Genomic DNA, 19355 nt, shown 5'->3' with positions numbered 1-19355 from the left:
GGTATATTCTACGCACTAACCCAAACTTTTGTTACGTTCTCGTCGTAAGTTACCGTAAGTATTCTTCTCGTGTATATACACACACACACACACATAAAGCAGTTGGCAGTCTGTATCATCTGACTGATCAAGGCTGTGTGCAAATAGGAAGATAAGAGGAGGAGTGGGTCCAGGTGAAGGTGTCCGAATCAAGGGAGTGTATTGAGGTTTTGGTTGAAGAGGTCAGTATCATTTAGGACACAGTTTGGTAAGTCTGAAGTAGTAAGCGCGGTCTGAAGAAAGACTGACTGAGAGAATCTATTTTTCAGAAGTGGGTGGAACCAAGGGAAGTAGGAGACTAAGGATGGAGTGACGGAGGCTCTGCTATAACGAGGCCTAGATATTCAGGAAGGTGAGAGACGTTCATAGGATGAAATGAGATACATGCAAGTCGTATACTGGTGGGTTGGGAGCCACACGCTGTCAGTGGGCTGAACCATGGCAAACGAAGCGGTCAAGCTAATTCAAGTAAAAGTCTAAGGGGTTTGGCTATGGACAGTAGACGCTGAATTCGGTTCATTGAGCATGTGTGTACATCTGAGGCCATTTTATTCTTGTTTGTGACGCTCTCTCTCTCTCTCTGAGGTGTGAGAGGCATTCATGTGACGATTGTATTGCAGTCTACCCAGCCTTCCAGTTCTCTGATGAGTTAAGATTCTCTAGATTTTATACTCCATGTTTCCCTAGATGTAAAGCTTGGTCTTGAGACGGTCAGTAGCCAGGGAAGTACTGTTTTAGGTGTTCTATCTTCACCTACTCTCTCTGAATGTCTTAGTTATCTCAACTTTATGAATTTAGGTTCTTCATGGTTTGACATTTAGTTTTTCTCGCAAACACACACACACACACACACATACACACACACGCACACACACACACACACACACACACACACACACACGCACACACACACACACACACACACACACACACACACACACACACACACACACACACACACACACACACACACACACACACACACACACACACAAAATCCTAATGCATATAAAAATACACACATATACACACATATAACACACGCCAACAAACACATACTCATATACGCACAAGCATAAACACACCACACAGAACTTGTCAATGTCCAACGCATCCCACTGTGTTGCTCTGTCTACTCTCAAAGGTTTAGTTTCTAGCAAATGCGTTTAATATATATAAAACTAAATGCATTATATGATATTTGATATTCTTAAATCGACCGGAAAAACATGTAAAAATTTCCTTTGATCATGTGAAGCGCGTCGGACCCGTGCAATAAATACTGACTCTACTATGGATCTTTAGTGGAAGGTATTCACAACACATACACTCATATAGCAGTTTGATGCAAAATGGACCAGTTGATGTTTCGCCCTAAGACAAAACCCTTTTGTTTTCAGTTAGTGAAGAATGTTTTGCTTATATACTTCAGTCTTATTGGTACGATCGGTAAGGATTGTTCAAAGTTTGCGTGAACCATTTCCTTCAAACTGTCACATCTCTAACCTTCACCATCTTATAACCTCGCTGTCATCATTCCAATCTTTCTCCACATTGGTCTCGGCCACAATCATTCCAATGCTTCCCATGAGGAACTTCATTTCTTTATGTACAAGATATCAGTAAAGGATTACTCTTACCTCTAACATGCATATGTCATGATCTCTCTCCTCCAAACCTTCGTCCGTAGCATCTAATTGTCATTTATCTTGCTGATTCTTCCTCCCTGCGTCTCCGAGATCTTCCTGGTGTTCTCCAGTCGTCCATCTTATGTCCCTCTCATCTGTTCCACTCCGCAAACCTTCGACTGAACGTTTTCCGAAGCCTGGTCGGTCGGCTGGGGTACGACGCTAGTTCTCCCCCGACGCTTGGTCAATTTCCCTCTGTGATCGCGGCCGAATTTAAATATATATTATAGTGCGGGTCCTACACTCCTATCAGAGCAAGGAATGGCCATTCCTTAAACCAGTTTTTATCACTGTCGCAAACTGGTTTTATCTCTGCTTCAAGCTCGCTTCACACGTTATCTCCGGCGAGTTTTATTCATGTCTCAGACAAGTTTTAGATTTATCTTAAGTGCTTTTGTTCGTATCTGTCGTAAACTAGTTTACTTAAGTCTTAAAATGGTTCTAACAACAATTAGAAGTAGTTTGAAGTGTCCATTTTAAAGTAGTTACACATACGACTGTAAATTTGGTTTCGTGTTCATGTTTTATGTAAATTTTTTGATATAAAAAGAGGAACACACACACACACACACACACTCACACACACACACACACACACACACACAGACACACACACACACACACACACACACACACACACACACACACACACACACACACACACACATTTACCCTCAACCCAGTTATACATTATCCTTGGTTTATTCTTGACCTTCATCTTCACTGCATCGAGACTCGTACTCCTACATAGCCACTTTGCTATACCTTCCGCCCCATCATGTCCAGGGAAGCTCTCATATCCAGCTCCACAATGAATAATTCAGACACAGATAATAAGATACAATAATGCGGCGCTCGAGCGTATGGTATGAAAGGATAGTCGACAAAAATATAAGATATATAGTTATCAAGATTAAATACTCTTTCACCAGATCGAATTACCATCCTTAATCACTAAATGTGCGTAAATGTACTGGCTCTTTCAGGAGAGGCAGAGTAATAAGTGAGTGGACAACCAGATGGAGGGAAAGAAGTGAGATTGATGGACGGGATTCACATCAAATGTTCATAGGAAGAATGAGAAAATATTGAATAGAAAGAGAATGGGAAACACATGGAAAGAATGTAGGATAATAATGAATGGGTAGAGAGGTAATGCAGTGGAACTCTTTTCTGTGTACATCAATGTGTGAGTAAATACAATAGTCATACTATCTTACTGTAGAAAAAATAACTCTACGTAGCGCACATTATTTACATATCGACTTAGGATAATAATACGTATATCTTTGTAGCCGTGACTCTAAACATACAGAGTCTACATGTGTGTGCTAAATTTCGTATGTGTGTGATTAACAGACATACACATAATGTGCTTACATATATATTGACAAGCGTGTATGTACAATGTTTGTATGAGTGCTGAAATGTGTATAGATAGTGTTTAAAGGTGGTTCATGACACGTGTATACATCTTGTTTATATGTATAATGGTACATGTAAACATAGTTTCTATGTGTACTAACATATGTAACAGTAGTGAATGTATGAGTTCTAACACACGTATGCATATGATGTTTATAGTTTTGATACATATATACGTAGAGTGATTTTATGAGTACCGACACATATATAACATATAATGTATGTCAGACTACATATGCAAACGTAGTGTTTATGTGTCTTTATTGACCCAGGTATATATGCTGCTTATAAACGTATGTGTAGTGATACATGCATCCATGTTGTGTCTATGTATGGTAACAGTTGTAAGATGGCACCTTTCTTCTTATACCATAACATCCTTGTTCTTCCATCACATCTATCCTCCATCCACATATCTATCCTCCATCCCATATCCTTCCTTCTATCTCATTCATGACCTTCCTCACCCGTTTCTATGACTCCATACTTCTGGTCAAGCGCATTCATCCCATCCCCTTCCACCGCACTCATACGGAACTCATCGCACATCCACATACTCTACCATACTCCTATTCACCTCCTTCGTACTCTTACTCACCCCTTCCGCAACTCCCCCCGCACACACTCCTTTCGCACACCCACAGACCCGTCCTACCTCACACCCACACACACCAACCACACACCCACACACACACCCTAACACACTCCCAAACACTCACCCTCTCCTCCTAGACTGATATGCCCCCCTTCCTCCCCCACACTCCAATACTTTCCATGCTCCCAATCGTGGAATTGAAACTGGAATTGGAACATTTCTCCAAGATCAGCTGGTGATAGCGAGCCGCCATCTTCCCACCAGACCAAGATTCTACTTCGAATGCAAAATATGGCGGTCAGCGGACGCCGCGGAGACCACCAGCAGATTGCTCCTTACTTGACTGTTTCCCGCGATCATCTTACATGGTCTGAGGAGAAGTGGTGAGTGGGCGTGTTTGTGGTGGGTGCTGGGTGAGTGTGTGGTAGGTGGGAGAGTGTGGTGGGTGCTGGATGAGTGTGTGGTAGGTGGGAGAGTGTGGTGGGTGCTGGGTGAGTGTGTGGTAGGTGGGAGAGTGTGGTGGGTGCTGGGTGAGTGTGTGGTAGGTGGGAGAGTGGGCGGGTGTATGGTGGGTTCTGGGTGAGTGTGTGGTAGGTGGGAGAGTGTGGTGAGGTGAGGAAGAGTGGAGAGAGCAATGTGAAAATGAGGAGAGAATTATTTGGATGGGAGTAAGATAGACAGATGGGCAGACCGAGCAGGAGAGACAGAGATCATCTCTACGTGAGACAAACAGGTACAGAAAAACCGGGGAAGAATAGGGAAAAGAACAAGAGAATAAGGAAAATGGGAAAGAAAAAGAAACGAGGAGCCAAGAATGGGAAGCAGGAAGAAAAGTGAACGTAAAAACAGAAATGAGAGTAGAAAGGCAATGATGAAAATAGAGAAAGAAGAGAGGGGAAGATGAAGGTTTGGAGAGAGGAGAATGAGAAGGAAATGTGAGAGAAGGGAGAAGGAGAGAGCCCGAACTTCCTTTCTTTATTTCTTCACACAGGAGGATAAAATGTCGCTTCCTTTTTTCCAGGCAGAGCAAAGTCTGAAAATAATTTCTCTCTCTCTCTCTCTCTCTCTCTCTCTCTCTCTCTCTCTCTCTCTCTCTCTCTCTCTCTCTCTCTCTCTCTCTCTCTCTCTCTCTCTCTCTCTCTCTCTCTCTCTCTCTCTCTCTCTCTCTCTCTCTCTCTCTCTCTCTCTCTCTCTCTCTCTCTCTCTCTCTGTGAGATAAGAATTCACAGAATTTATGTAACTTTTATCTTGCATCCATACAAAAAATCTGATTTTTTCAAGCTATTTTTAAGGTCTTGCATACTGGAAAAAAAGAGATATTGTATGTACATGTAAATTTATGGGGTTTTGTTTCTCTTTTCAATAAAGGACATATCTACTTTGGAATATTCAAGATGGTATTCATGATCAATATTCAAGATGATATTCATGATTAGTAATCAAGATGGTATTCATGATCAATATGTGCGTCTGAACTTAGATCCTCTCCGAAACGTTTGTAATTCTAAGAAGTTATTGTCTAATCAAAAGCAGAATATCTCACCTCATTACCCTGTCTTATTGTGTAATCTTAATGTCTTTGTGAACATCGTCTCTCTTAACATAACCTAATTTGCATGATATGTATATTGAATGAGAACCTGAACCCTCATCTTAGCATAACTCATTTGTTAAGAGAAATAGAACCTTGGAGTAGTGAGTGATCTCATCGAAAATGATCATCTCTGGGGAATAGAAAATGAACCGTGAAAAGACAGTGAAAATGATTTATTGCTGTAGAGGAGGGGAAGATGGGGTCTGGGGAGGGGGTATGGGTGGGGCGGAGGAAGGGGTGGAGGGAAGGGGAGGAGGGACGAGAGGAGGGAAGGTGGAGAGAGGGGCTGAGGGGGACGGAAAGGACACTCTCAGGAGACAGGAAAAGATGAGAGACTGGCTAGTTGAATGAGGTTAGTTGGCTGGTAGATACACTCGTATGTTAGGGCTAGTAGGAAGGCTAGTAGAGTGGTGAGCAGAGTGTTACTAGCAGGATAGCTAGTAGACATAGGCTGGTAGGATGGCTTAGTCGTCAGTAGATAGTAAAATGGATAGCAGAGTCTGTATAGTGGGATGGCTTGTGTGGTGGAGCCAATGGTATGGTTGGTACAGTGGGGCTAGTAGAGTGGTGCTGTCGGGATCACTAGTAACGCAGAGCTACAGGGAGGCCCAACGAGGGACTAACAGAGTGGCTAGCAGAGCAGGATGGGCAGGGGAGTGAGACTATCATAATGTATGGTAAATGAGGCTAGTAAGAGCACTGATAGAGTGAAGCTAGTACGATGGCTAGTAGGGTGTGGCTAGTAAGACGGCTCGCAGAACCTAACTAGAAGGATAGCCAAGTAGTATTTGAATCAACTGATTGGTTAGAGTAAACAAAGTAAACATATAGAAGTATCTACGAAAATAAGTAACTTGGATAAAAGTGATTTATTCTTGAGATCAACTCCATTCAAGAAAATATGAAAGAAATGTAAAGAAAGAGGATAGAGGGACGTGTTACTTAGAGACTGTCTATAGCTGAAGGAAATTGTGTGAAGAAAAGGGTAGTTTACAGAAGAGACCAACATATAGCAGACCACAGAGGCTGGGAGGAAACAACGTGTCAAGCTCAGTAAACAATGTTTGAATCGTTACTGTAATGTTGTCAGACATTTGTATATCAGGAAAACGTTGTAACAACTGTTGCATAGGATCATACCAGTGATCATTAGGGTTCAAACCTCGAAACACATGGTAGTGACACTCCTGAAGTAGATATACGTGTTGTACTTTCTTCTCTGTTTACTGTAACGGATAGATTATAAAAAGGATTATCTAATAGAAGAAAACATAGGTGTTATTGTCTTCATGTTTCTTCTACATGTCATCTTTCATTTGTTCATTCTATTGTCTTCTGTTCTTCTTCTCCTGACGCCTACATCCGCATTCTTCTTCTGTCCAGTGATGTTATCTTTCTTTCTATATCTCTTTCTTCTCTCTTTCCCTTTACTTCCATATCTCTTCGTCTTCTCTGTCTTCAAAGTCCTCCAAGGCTTCCACTCTTTAACTGGAAAGAAGTAAAGAAATAAAGATTCTGTTTTTGTTCACACACACACACACATACACACACACACACACACACACACACACACACACACACACACACACACACACACACACACGAATATATTCCAAAATTTACTTAACTACAAAGTCTCATTAAAACAAAGTTGTCACTGTCAAATCATAAATCGTAACACTAATGAAAACGGCACATAAGTATTACATATGTTTTAGATGAGCAGTAGAAGTCTGTACAACTCACACAAAGTGAGGAACTGTGAATCTTGGTCAGGCGAGAGCGGCTATCTGCTTGGCACAGCGGACGCCACGTAAGCAAGTATTTGCGGCCAATTTATTAATGGGACACGTCTGGTGAATGGAGGTGTGTGCTCAAGGATGTCTGTTGACAGTCTCCACAAGTGTTTGTAGACAATCTATGAATGGTGGAGTGTACACAAGCCATGAATGGCTCTACCTAGCCCTTGAGCATCGAGTTGCGGCCTCTGGGTATAAAGGCTTGAGCCTATGACACAGCCTTTAAAAGGGCAGAAGAAAGGCCTGGCTCTTATATCCATGAGTCGTAAGGTCGTGTTTAAGATTCTTGCCGTCTTGTTCAGTGCTCGTACCGTTGTGTTCAAGATTTTTAGGTACAAGGACGACATGGAGATTCCTACAAGTCTGATATCCCGATACATATCATATAAAAGACTTGAATTTACTTATATGTTTATCAAATGGCGTCCTAGCTACGTCTCTTCGTTGTACATCAACTGACTGTTATATATATATATATATATATATATATATATATATATATATATATATATATATATATATATATATATATATATATATATATACACATATATGTGTGTGTGTGTGTGTGTGTGTGTGTGTGTGTGTGTGTATAAGCCATCACAGTTGAAAGTTGGAATAGCTGTGTCATCGGTCTTACAGTGGCTATTAAGGGACCTAAGTACGAGATAATGATCAGTAATAAATTTACAAGTCTATGACTTTATAATTAGACTATAAACTTCAATTAAAATATCTAATTAGATCAAATTGTAATTTCAGCGTTAATTATTCAAGTGAGTTGCGTGCACATTTAATTATGAATCATCAACCCCTGTTCCTAATTATCAAATCATACTTAGTTAATGATATGAAGACGTTATATATTAATAATCATGTAATCAATACTTAATGAATATCATCTAAAATGACATTATGCATTTGTAATTAGCTTTACTAATTATGAATTACATTCATAGTTCGTGATATTATGAGTGAAACGTTTCCCTTTTGTTTTAAATGAATCTCAGTAATTAACAGATTTGTAGACTAAGTGAACCTTAAATATATAATCAAGACTGAATGCATGATTTATTTCTTTTGAATTCATTAGTGTATAGTAACGCCCATGGTTTGAGATCAGCTGTTTTGGTAATGAACTGCCACACCAAGATGTATAAAGTAGTTGTAGAACAATGAAGTATTATTTCTTAGGCAAGTTATGATGATTATGAGAGATACGTAACTGTCAAGTTCAATATTTTCTATTTGTCATGAAAAATAAGATTTTGGGGTTAATGTGCAGCAAATTACATGGAGAACAGAAGATTATCTACTTGACAGATAGACGGTGCTGGTGCGTAAATGTACAGGCGGACAATGGGTGTTCCTCCATGAGAAAGACAACTCCCGAGTTATCTCTATCTAGTGTGGAGTTAATCTGCACCAGACAGATATTTCCGACATCAGGTTTTACAACCGACCACTTAACATTATCTGATTTCATTATTCATCAAACACCACAGCTATTCAGAACAGAACTGCGAACTTTTATTTTTTTTTACAATATGAATATCCATTCAGAAGCAAGAATAATAAGCAGCTATTGATATTAGATGAGGACTGATTTATATGTGATGTGTGTGTGTGTGTGTGTGTGTGTGTGTGTGTGTGTGTGTGTGTGTGTGTGTGTGTGTCTGCATTGTATATTCTGACATAATGTGACGACACCAGTACGTGAGTTGTGATGTGTGAGAGAATGGGTGGGCGGTCTGGCTGCAGTCGACGTTGGCATACATATATTTGATATGATTATAACTTAATATTTCCTTTAACGCATAAAAGGTCACATGGTTGCAGTCACACCTGCCACTAGTTTTAAAGCTGTAAAGTTATTCCAGTCAAGAAAAGTGTCGTAGGGAAGTAGGCTCACGCAGCGCTCAGACTTGCCTCATCAAGGTGCACAGGAGGACAGGAAAACGTGCCAATAAAATGGTAAAAAAAAATCTGTGGCGTCTGATGGCCGAGTGTGTGTAGGTCCTGTGAACAAGATAGAAACCTCAGTGGACAAGGAATGTCGCTCACTAGAACATGATGTCCCCTGTAGCCTGGTCTAACTCCTCGTAGAAAATATATCCTACAGCCATCAAAAGTCCCAGATGGAAAGATTAATGCTATAAACTCCTCCAACGTTTCTGAATCAAATGTTTCGGATGACAGACCATCAGAAGACGCCCTCCAGACGTCTTCCTGACACAGTGAAAGTGGTATTCTTTAATGCAGTCGATTTATATTTGATAATTTTCACATGAGAAAGGGGAGAAGGTGAGAGGGACAGGCACAGGCATATAGATCAACGTCAAACATAATGGAATGAAAATTTTCCCGCTGGCTACAACTGCCTGATATTCAAGATGATGTTGCTTTCTCTGCTTGGTCTCTTCCTGATGTTGCATGTAAACACATTCCTCCTTTCTATATAAGATTATATTTCTTTCCTCTACGTTAAAGGACATCATATTTTTAGTTCTAAACTGCTTCATTGACGCACGGTTCCAACACTGAAGGTATTCCCTTCACTATGATGAACATGACTGAATAATCTCGTTACAGATGATTACTGTGAACTGATGTCAAAGAAAAACCTTTAACATTTGGAAAAAAAAAGATAAAACTGAAGAGAAAGGAGTTGGGGGCAACATAAAACATCAGTCATAAAGTATGACACCTCTCTGAAGACTGTTGTTATATTGAAGGAATATATCCCTTCGGTCAACACTGTGACTGACTTCTTAAAGTCACCCATGGACCGATTTCCTCATTTTCAGCTTTTAATAAAAGATCTGCATCACGATGATCTTCTGTGAACGTCTGCAATAATGACTCCCCAGAAATACAAAGATGAAAGATAGATGGATGATCGCGGAAGATTACGGAGGACTTGATAAAGACAGAATATTCAGCTTTGCTTTATGATGTCGTTATCACTAGAAAGCATTCCAGATTACTCTCTCTCTCTCTCTCTCTCTCTCTCTCTCTCTCTCTCTCTCTCTCTCTCTCTCTCTCTCTCTCTCTCTCTCTCTTGACATCCCTATATAGACACTTCATACTGCGCCAGAGATAATTTTTCTTACAACCGAGACTCTGCATCAATGTGAGGAAGAATCCCATGAATACAGAGAAACACATAAGATTACACCAGCACGGTTGTCCACGTCAGTTGCAGTTCTTCTGAATTTTGTAGAATTGTTTCAAGTCACAAGCAAGTGTTCTTGAGGAGGAGGAGGAGGCAGTATAGTGGAATGTAGCAGACACATTGGTAAGAGCTTACAATATACAACAGGGAAAAATGTCTCGTCTTTTACAGTCACTTGTGTCCATAGTAGAGAACAAAATACATTTCTAGACCACTAGTGTGGAGCACCTCAGGTACACACAAGTCTTTTTTACAATGTCCATCTTTTTAAGGTTTGTGGCAGCCAGCCAGGTAGGCTATCTGAACGTCTACACCAACTGGTTTACTCCAAGTTGTGGAAAGATTTCAGGTTTAAATTCACTGTGTGTCTACAATATCTCAGTTGCTTTATTTATAGGACATTTGGAGATATATCACCCATGGGAGTAACCAGAACTGTGTTTTCTATGAAAAAAATGTATTATCTATTAATGAATCTATGGTTATATTCGAAATCTTATTGTCATGTTATGTGCTCGATTTTCTTGTCATATATGTCTCTGTTCACATGTTGTGGTAATTCCATAATAACCTAAGAATTAGACTTATGGTTCCAGGTGGCCTCTGTGGTCTGTGTTCGGTCCAGGAAGGATTAAGAAATAATTTCTTTCATACTTTAATCTTGATAACATGAGACTCTTGATCTTATCCCACGACGACAAGAAAACTAAAATTTTATGCCACGTTGACCAATGACCTTACGGGTTTACTGCTGCTGATATATATATATATATATATATATATATATATATATATATATATATATATATATATATATATATATATATATATATATATATATACATATATATATATATATATATATATATATATATATATTCCATACGTAAGAATGTATCTGTATGAATATAGAGACACATAGAATTTCACACATCAGAGAATGGAAATATTGGCTCCAAACACATCCAGGATTCCGGGTCCCAGATTTTGAAAATCAGTCATTGGAGGCAGCAGCAGCAGCAGCAGGAGGAGTGAAGATGGACATGGCTACTGCTGAGTGGTCTTCCTGCTGACTGCTGAAAATAGTTCTCTTTATTGTATGGGTTTGAGTTTATTTGCTTTTGTTTGTGTACTTGTGTGTGTGTGTGTGTGTGTGTGTGTGTGTGTGTGTGTGTGTGTGTGTGACGACCAAGCAAACTCCCCATTGTTTATCTCATCACAATAAGAAACTATCATTAAGAAATCTTGCTGTCTTGTAAGTATCCATCATCAACACTTCTTATAATACAGTTGTTGTGAATATCTAACATCACTAATTCATAATACAGTTGTTGTGAATATCTAACATCACTAATTCATAATACAGTTGTGAATATCTGACAGCACTAATTCATAATACAGTTGTTGTGAATATCTAACATCACTAATTCATAATACAGTTGTGAATATCTAACATCACTAATCATAATACAGTTGTGAATATCTAACAGCACTAATTCATAATACAGTTGTTGTGAATATCTAACATCACTAATTCATAATACAGTTGTGAATATCTAACATCATTAATCAATAATACAGTTGTGAATATCTAACAGCACTAATTCATAATACAGTTGTTGTGAATATCTAACATCATCACTAATTAACAATACAGTTGTTGTGAAGATAACTATATGATGGCCATGAATTAGTACCTTTACAGTAATTTGGAATTTTGTTCTCATGGAAGATCTGGAGGTAGACGAAGATTGTTTTGTGTCCTTAACAAAGTGAAGTGCGTATTTAGTGCGCTGTCGGGCGTGAGCATGAGCCTGTGGGCGTGGTTTGGGCTACTGGGCGTGTTTTAAACCAGTCAATTTCCTTATTATGTGACCTGGATCTAGTACAGAGGGGTATACTTTGGGTCATCGGCTTTGGTTTGAGTGGATGTGGTAACAGTCGAGTTGCTCAAAGTCAGCGATCATAATTCAACATTTTGGGCGTGCTTTAGTTCAGTGGGCGTGGCTTCACAGGGCGTGGCTGGTGTGAGAATGCTCCTCCCTCTCCTCTGATGTTTAGAGAAGTGGACCAATTGTCTTTGGGATTTATTTAGTAATCATTTTCCTTGTTACCTCCAACACAACGAGAGAGCTGGACTCATCAGCCACCCAAATGCCTCCCCTCCAAGTTATCAACAATAAGTCTTCACACGTCCCCATTTTTTCCGTACCAGAAACTGTGACATAAAAATCTCCATCAATCATCCAGAATTGTGAAAACCGCCTCCGTTAGGTGTTAGGTAGGACTGGTGGGGTGAGAGCGAGGGAGAGCAGGGGAGAGGGGGAGCAAGGGAGCAGGGGAGTGGAAAGTGGAGTCAGGGGAGAGGCAATACAAAAGAGGGGGTGTAAAAACAGAGAGAAAAGGAACACAAAAAATGATAGGAAAAGGGGAGGGAGAGGGACATGGCGGCCAAGAAATGAGTGATGATAAGAGAGACAGAAAGAGAAAGGAAAGGATGAATGGAAAAATAGTGAATAAAGAAGAGAAAAGGGGAGTGAATGAAAAAGGTGTAAATAAATGAGAAGAAATGGGTAAATGGATGAAAATGCTGTGAATTGAGAGAGAATGAGTAGGTTGAATGAATGATAAGTGATGGAAGGATAAATAGGGAGGAAAATTAAAGACGTAACTAACACAAAGATATGTATGAAAGAAGAATAATGAGAAAAAGTAGTGGGTTAGATAACAGTTAGTCAAAGGAAAGAATTAGTCGATAATGCATAAGAGAGAACGAAGTAACAGCCATTGAAAGGGATTAAAACAGTGCTTAAAGAATAGAGAAAGAGTGTGTGTATTGCATAGACATAGAAACACGATCATCATCACAGACATCATGGTTGTAGCGGAACAAACACGTCTTATGTAGGGACAATATGTAGAAACATCACGCCGGGGGGTAAACAAGGAGGCCTGTGTGTTTCCTGCCAGACGACTGTCCACCAGGGAAGGTCGCTTGGCGTCCTCAATGTTGCTGCAGGTGACCTAGGGTCACGGGGATCGCTCCTTCGTCCATCCTTAAGGAATGTCTTCAACGAGGATCACTCCAGATGCCGCTAATAATATCTACGTCTGCGGATGACCATATTAATCCATTTCGAGCGACGTTTGGCAGCAGACTGCAAGGCGTTGCTGGAAGATACTACACTACGAAGACGCGTACTCGTGAAGCCCCACACAACAACAACAACAACAACAACAACAACACTTGTGCAGCACTGATGTCTCCCTTCCCTGATGCTACTGAAATTCTAGAAAACAAGGAAAATGGTGTGAAAAGAGAACATACCCATCCGTTCAGCCGCGTCCCTTCGTCAAAAATGAACTTCAATATGAAGCTCGTATTTGATCGACACTTAATGAGCATTTCGAAAGATGTCTCAGCTCGAATCTTGAATCAGCGAAGAAATTTGTTCTATTAATCAACGAGTTGTTATGACTCTGTGCAGAGAAAATATTCGTCAGAGACACGGACGTTAGAGAGGCCAGTCATCCCAACTTAACCAAAAAGGTATAAAGACGTTTCTTAAGTCTGGCTGAGACAGCTTACGACCTTAACAGAAGACTGACTCAACAAATGGGAGCTCCGGATTCTAGATAACCGAGGAAATGAGACTGACCCGAACAAGTATATGAAGCTCAAATCGAAACTTTCACATAACTGGCTGGACTTAATACCAACATTTTGAACTCTGTAAGAACGGCATTACTGGCACTTGAGGACTGATATTGATCATGATATTGGCATTGGAATATCACTAGGAACCTTGACACAAACCGGAACAGCCTGAACTCACACAAGTGATATTGGAATGACATTATTACTAGTCAAAGTTCATAATGAAGCCAGCCTGAAACAATACACAAAACGAATGTTTAACTCAACTACCGTCAACCACAGCACCAGTACCGTCCACCACATCACCAATACCGTCCACCACAGCACCAGTACCGTCCACCACAGCACCATTACCGTCCAGTACAGTACCAATACAGGAGGGCGTCGGGCTGGGAGTCCGGAAGGGGTCGGTAATCTAATCATTCGAGACTTCGGTTCGAAAAAAAAAAAATGTTCCGAGTCAAGATTTGTATTTTCTCCTTTTTGGAGATACCGAAAGGTATCTATATTTTTCTGTGGAAATTATCTTTTAAGAACCATGAGAGCCACGCGTATATATGTATGTATGGGTAATTATATTCCTATGAATACAGAAATATATTTCATTGTCTATTCTCTGACAAGGGTTGACAGCAGATTTTTTTCCTGCAGGTTTTGCTTGACCTGAAGAGAAAAAAAGAGAGAAATTAGTGGTTTTATCTCTGTATCCAGGTAGCAATCACAGTCACGTTGACCCGCGAACCTCTACCTACGTTGCAAACCTTGTTTACATGAAGGAAGCAATGAGAGGTTAGGTGATCAAAACTAGACCTTTGTTGCACCAGATTGTTCGTATATGTTCTGGCAGTAACAGGTCACTAACGTCCAGCTCGGTCCGCGCACTTCTCAGATTTTTTCGCTGAATCTATACAGACCGATAGGAAAATAGAGAAATTCACCGAAACACTAAAGAATACGTTTGTCTGGATATTCTCATCATCAGCATCACCAGGAACACAATTCTTGCAATAATCGAAGTCGCTGGGACATAACCCACATTTTCTTGTTCCTCTACTCTCAAAACTGTATTAAGGACGCTGAGAACTAATGCATAATTTTATTATGAGACACAAGCACCAGACAACACGAATAGTGTCAAAAGAGCAAGATCGTAAAAGACTAGACACATCTTCTACTTTTTCAACACACACACACACAGAGCAACAGTTGTGTGTCCAACACCAGGACGGTGTGCACGGCGGTAGAGTGCGTTGCCTTCCAGGCAATATCTATCTGGTGGTTACACCAGTGGAGTATTAACACCAAGAGACCCAAGTACTGGCAGAGGTTGGCAGCCCAAATGACCAACAAACTCTTCTGATTTCCATTTGATAACCCTTAGCTCGGGTTTTGCTTTGGGGTTCATGGTGAGAAGCGGCGAATCATATGGATTTGTGAGCACGAATGGGATGTATTCCTGAATATTCGTGACTGAAATGGCTCTTAATGGGTTGATTATAGGGGCTTTGAATAGGGTGAATATAGGCTTTTAGTAGACAGAAAGAAGGTGGTTTCTTCGGAAGAAACAGGTGTTAATGGATGAATGAAAGCTTCAGGTGAGTCAGAAAGTTTTTCGAACAGTTGTCTGAAGCATATGAGAGAACTGATAAAGCGATCTGATACTGAATCTCACATGTTTGAAAAATGTCTTCAAACGCCTATACCTTCGACACTTAATGGAAATGATTCTTTCCTTTCAAACAGGAGGCAGACGTGTGTGATCAACTTATCTATCATTTCTGGTTTCTGAAAAAATAAAGACCTCAGTTAAAGAAAGAATGCTTTATATGTGAGAACTGACATAGGGTTCGTGTGTGTGACTTTATGATATAAACTTATGTACACGTACAGACATCATACATAATCATGGTCTGTAGACGAAGACTCAGTCTCTTAACTTCGGATTTTCTCGTGTGGGAGATAAAGATGCTGCTGGGTAACTCAAGATGACCAGACGCTAACCTCCCGGACACCAGAGGCATCTTCTGACCTCGGCTGTGCGATGGGTAGCAGCACCGACGCTGGCAGGGTCACATTACAATTAAGTTGAAAGCAACGATACATTTCTGTAAAATGTTAGTTAGGATTACAATACACTGATTACTGAAGTGAAAAATAATGATGAAATGGACAGCTAAGGACGATTATTTCACGGTAGTTTGGGCAGTAAGGGAACGAATCAAGTGAAAACGAAAGTTTTGAAAATCGAATTTCTTTTTTCTTTTTAATTCATTTTTTTATTCATTTATTTCATTTGCTTCTGTGGTGAAGAAAATGTAGAGTTATTTCTAAATTTCTTCCATCCATTCTCCTTCGTTTATTCATAGGTGTTGTGACATAAAACCTAGCGTGTGTACCTCGGCACAGTATCACCTCACTCCTATTTTTTGATGTAGTTCTTCGTTCGAAAGCTAACGAGGGGTCAAAGGTCAGTGAATCTTGTCTTTGTGATAGAATCTCAGGGAAGTGACACTGCTGGGGTAGGACGAGTCGTGGAAGATAACTACAGTCCCTAACGACTGTCGCAAATCTCTTGTTTATGTGATGACGTAACTATGGATGGTTGTAGGAGGGAAGGAAATGGTTGGATGATCCTTTGTTGTCGTAGAAACTGAAGGAGTTCTTGGATAGGCAAGTCCAGTGATCGTACAGAGCTGGACACTCAGATGGATAATTTTGTCGAAGAAAAACATTTGCTATTTTTTCGGTTTTTGATGAAAAGTGGCGCAAAGTCTGATGAAATATAGAGAAAAATCTGATAACTTTACGGAACATTATGGAAGAAAGGGAAAGTTCGCAAATACGGACAGAAAAGTCAGGTGATTTTCTTGTGCTTTTTTTGGAAACTCGGAGAAGTTCATTAGTTTGTTAATTTGTATGATTGTATGATATCAGACAGAGAAAGGAGAGAGAGTCAGTGATGACAGAGTCATGCTCAAAACACTTGAAAATCCTCAGATCGTCAGGTGATTCCGGTTAATCCAGCAGTTAGAGAGGTTCGAGAAACGTACGAGAAAGCTTTGTTTTGACGCTGGTACACACGATGTACTGTTGTAACTGATACTTTCCCTGGTGGGAAGACCTCTGCAGCCGCATACCTCAAGACGTGCATTCAAGACAACAACAGCTAAAGGCTCACTGATTAGGTTTTCCAAAACACTGGAAGTCCGGAGACTCTTTCCACAGTTTTTTTTTAAATTTTCATGAGATAATCATATGATGAATACGAAATTACAGTAGAAGTAATGATGATATTCTAGTAATACGAAAGGAAAGGAAAGCTTTCGTCATGCATTTCAGTTAGTCATAAACACAACACCATCAACCACATTCTGTTACCACTCAGGACAACAGGCGGGGCAGAAGAACCATCACGTCTACAGTAAAATCCTTCACCAAACTACTGACCAGTTGTGTGAACGAGACACCTCCACCAACAACACAGGAAAAGAAAATGGGAAAGAGAAAGTACGAAACAGAGAAGAAAGCGAAGGAGAACGAAAAGTCAGGATGGTTGTGAGTGAGGAGAGATGAGAGGGAATGTGAGGGAAGGAGTAAAGGTAGAACGTGTGGAAGATGGAGATGTTAGAGATAGTGGAGATGACAGAGATGGAGGAGATAAGAGTGTCGCTGGAGATAGTAGACTTGACTGAGTTCGTGGCGACATTGAATACGAAAGAGATAACGGAGACAGTAGATGTGGCAGAGATGATGAAGCTGTTAGAAATAATGGAGATATAATAGATGTTGGAGATAATGCCACTCATGGGGATAACGTAAATGGTGGAGAAAGCATTAGTGGAGGAGACGACGTAATGGTGTAGATTATTTCAGTGGCGGAGATAATGCATAAGATCCAACCAGAGAGATGTTCGAGACAGTACAAGAACATTATCAAGATCAGAAAAGGGACGGATCCCACCTGAAATATATCGTTCGTGTGTGGAAGTTTATCCAAAATATATCCTTACATGAATCACAGAAGAAATATATTAATTGTAATCGTAACTTCTTGATAGTCACTACACATCCAGAAAGTATGTGTCTGTTGATGATTGGATGAATAAGTTATCATGTAATAATCTCGTTTTTAAGAAAATAATCCTTGTCTCATTTTTAGCCAAAATTTGCTTAATGGAAATTGATAAATTTGACGTTTTTGATAGATGTCATCCACCTTCAGGAAAATGTCCTAAATGCTGTAATGGATGCAATTTCAATCCTTCCATTTCCGCCCAAGCAGCGGCAGTAATTGTCTCCCAGCAAGACCATGTTTGGTGGCTTTTCTTGAGCGACTCGCCACCCGGCGGCAGCCAGCGTTACCCCGACAGTATGGATCCGTCCGTCCTACGAAGTAAAACGTCAAAGTTTCTGTTTCCAAAAGAATTTTGAAATCTTCTCTCCATCGCGGATATGAATTTTGAGGTCTTCTTCCTTTGGCTGACACGACTCTTGGTATCTCCTTTCTATGGCTGACATGAATTTGGATATTTTATGTCCTTGGCGTTTTACGAATTTCGATATCTTATTAAGGTTGATACGAAATATGTCTTCTCCATTTTGATAACATCATCCCAGATCTCACAAGAATATTCGTGACGTTCATTGTGACGCTTTCCTATATGATGTATATCTTTATATATTCATTGTTATTCATAACATATTTAATCAATACATTTCTTTCATTCTTTATAGACATCAACATTATTTATCTTCAGACATAACACCCGTATACGTTTTTCTATCTTCTTCTTTGCTCTCTTTTATTCTTTCTAATTTATTTTTTCTTATCATTTCTTTATCTAGGAATTTAACTTATTCTATCAAGTGGTTCTGTGTTGCTGACTCTCCCTCCTCCGCAGTACAGGTTTGGCAGAGTTTCAGAATCAGATGCCGACACTTGACTCTAAGGTTGACCTCAAGCGTCATAACAGTGTCAGGATGAGGCTAGCTCTGCGTCCGTCCCTCACTACGTGCATCACACATTGTACACACCCTCGGTCACCATCACTCATCACGAGACTCGTGTTCTGATGAAGTGGCTAATGAGTCAGGAGGCAAGATAGAGCACACAGATCTCCTTGTAGGAGGAGAGAAGGACAGTCGTCTGGTTGCATTGCCCTTACGCCATCTCGAACTCCGGATCTGTTGTGTTAGGAAGGTCTCTCTGCTCCATACCGCTCTGCCCGACGATTTTGGTCATAAACATACTAGGTATGCTAACGAACATTGATAGAAAGGTAGTCATTTACATACATTCACATCTACGTATGTATATGTATGAATATGTGTGCATCTGTGTGTCCTGATACGTAAGAAGATATATCAAGATACAGCATTACT

The 19355-nt window shown here is 40.2% G+C and overlaps 1 long non-coding RNA gene across 2 annotated transcripts in view; it reads right to left on the bottom strand.

The window, feature by feature from the left end:
• Nucleotides 1-6128: 6128 nt before the first annotated feature.
• LOC139747622 (uncharacterized) overlaps nt 6129-19355 on the bottom strand; it is a 212106-nt gene continuing 198879 nt past the window's right edge. For both annotated transcript variants that reach the window (XR_011712424.1, XR_011712423.1), the window contains exon 5: nt 6129-6829. This is a non-coding gene — a long non-coding RNA (uncharacterized lncRNA). The remainder of the gene's footprint in view (nt 6830-19355) is intronic.

Source organism: Panulirus ornatus, chromosome 69, assembly GCF_036320965.1.
Source record: "Panulirus ornatus isolate Po-2019 chromosome 69, ASM3632096v1, whole genome shotgun sequence".
In the NCBI taxonomy this organism is placed as follows: Eukaryota; Metazoa; Arthropoda; class Malacostraca; order Decapoda; family Palinuridae; genus Panulirus; species Panulirus ornatus.
Note: the sequence above shows the minus strand (reverse complement) of the source record. Positions and strands in the feature narration are given on the sequence as shown.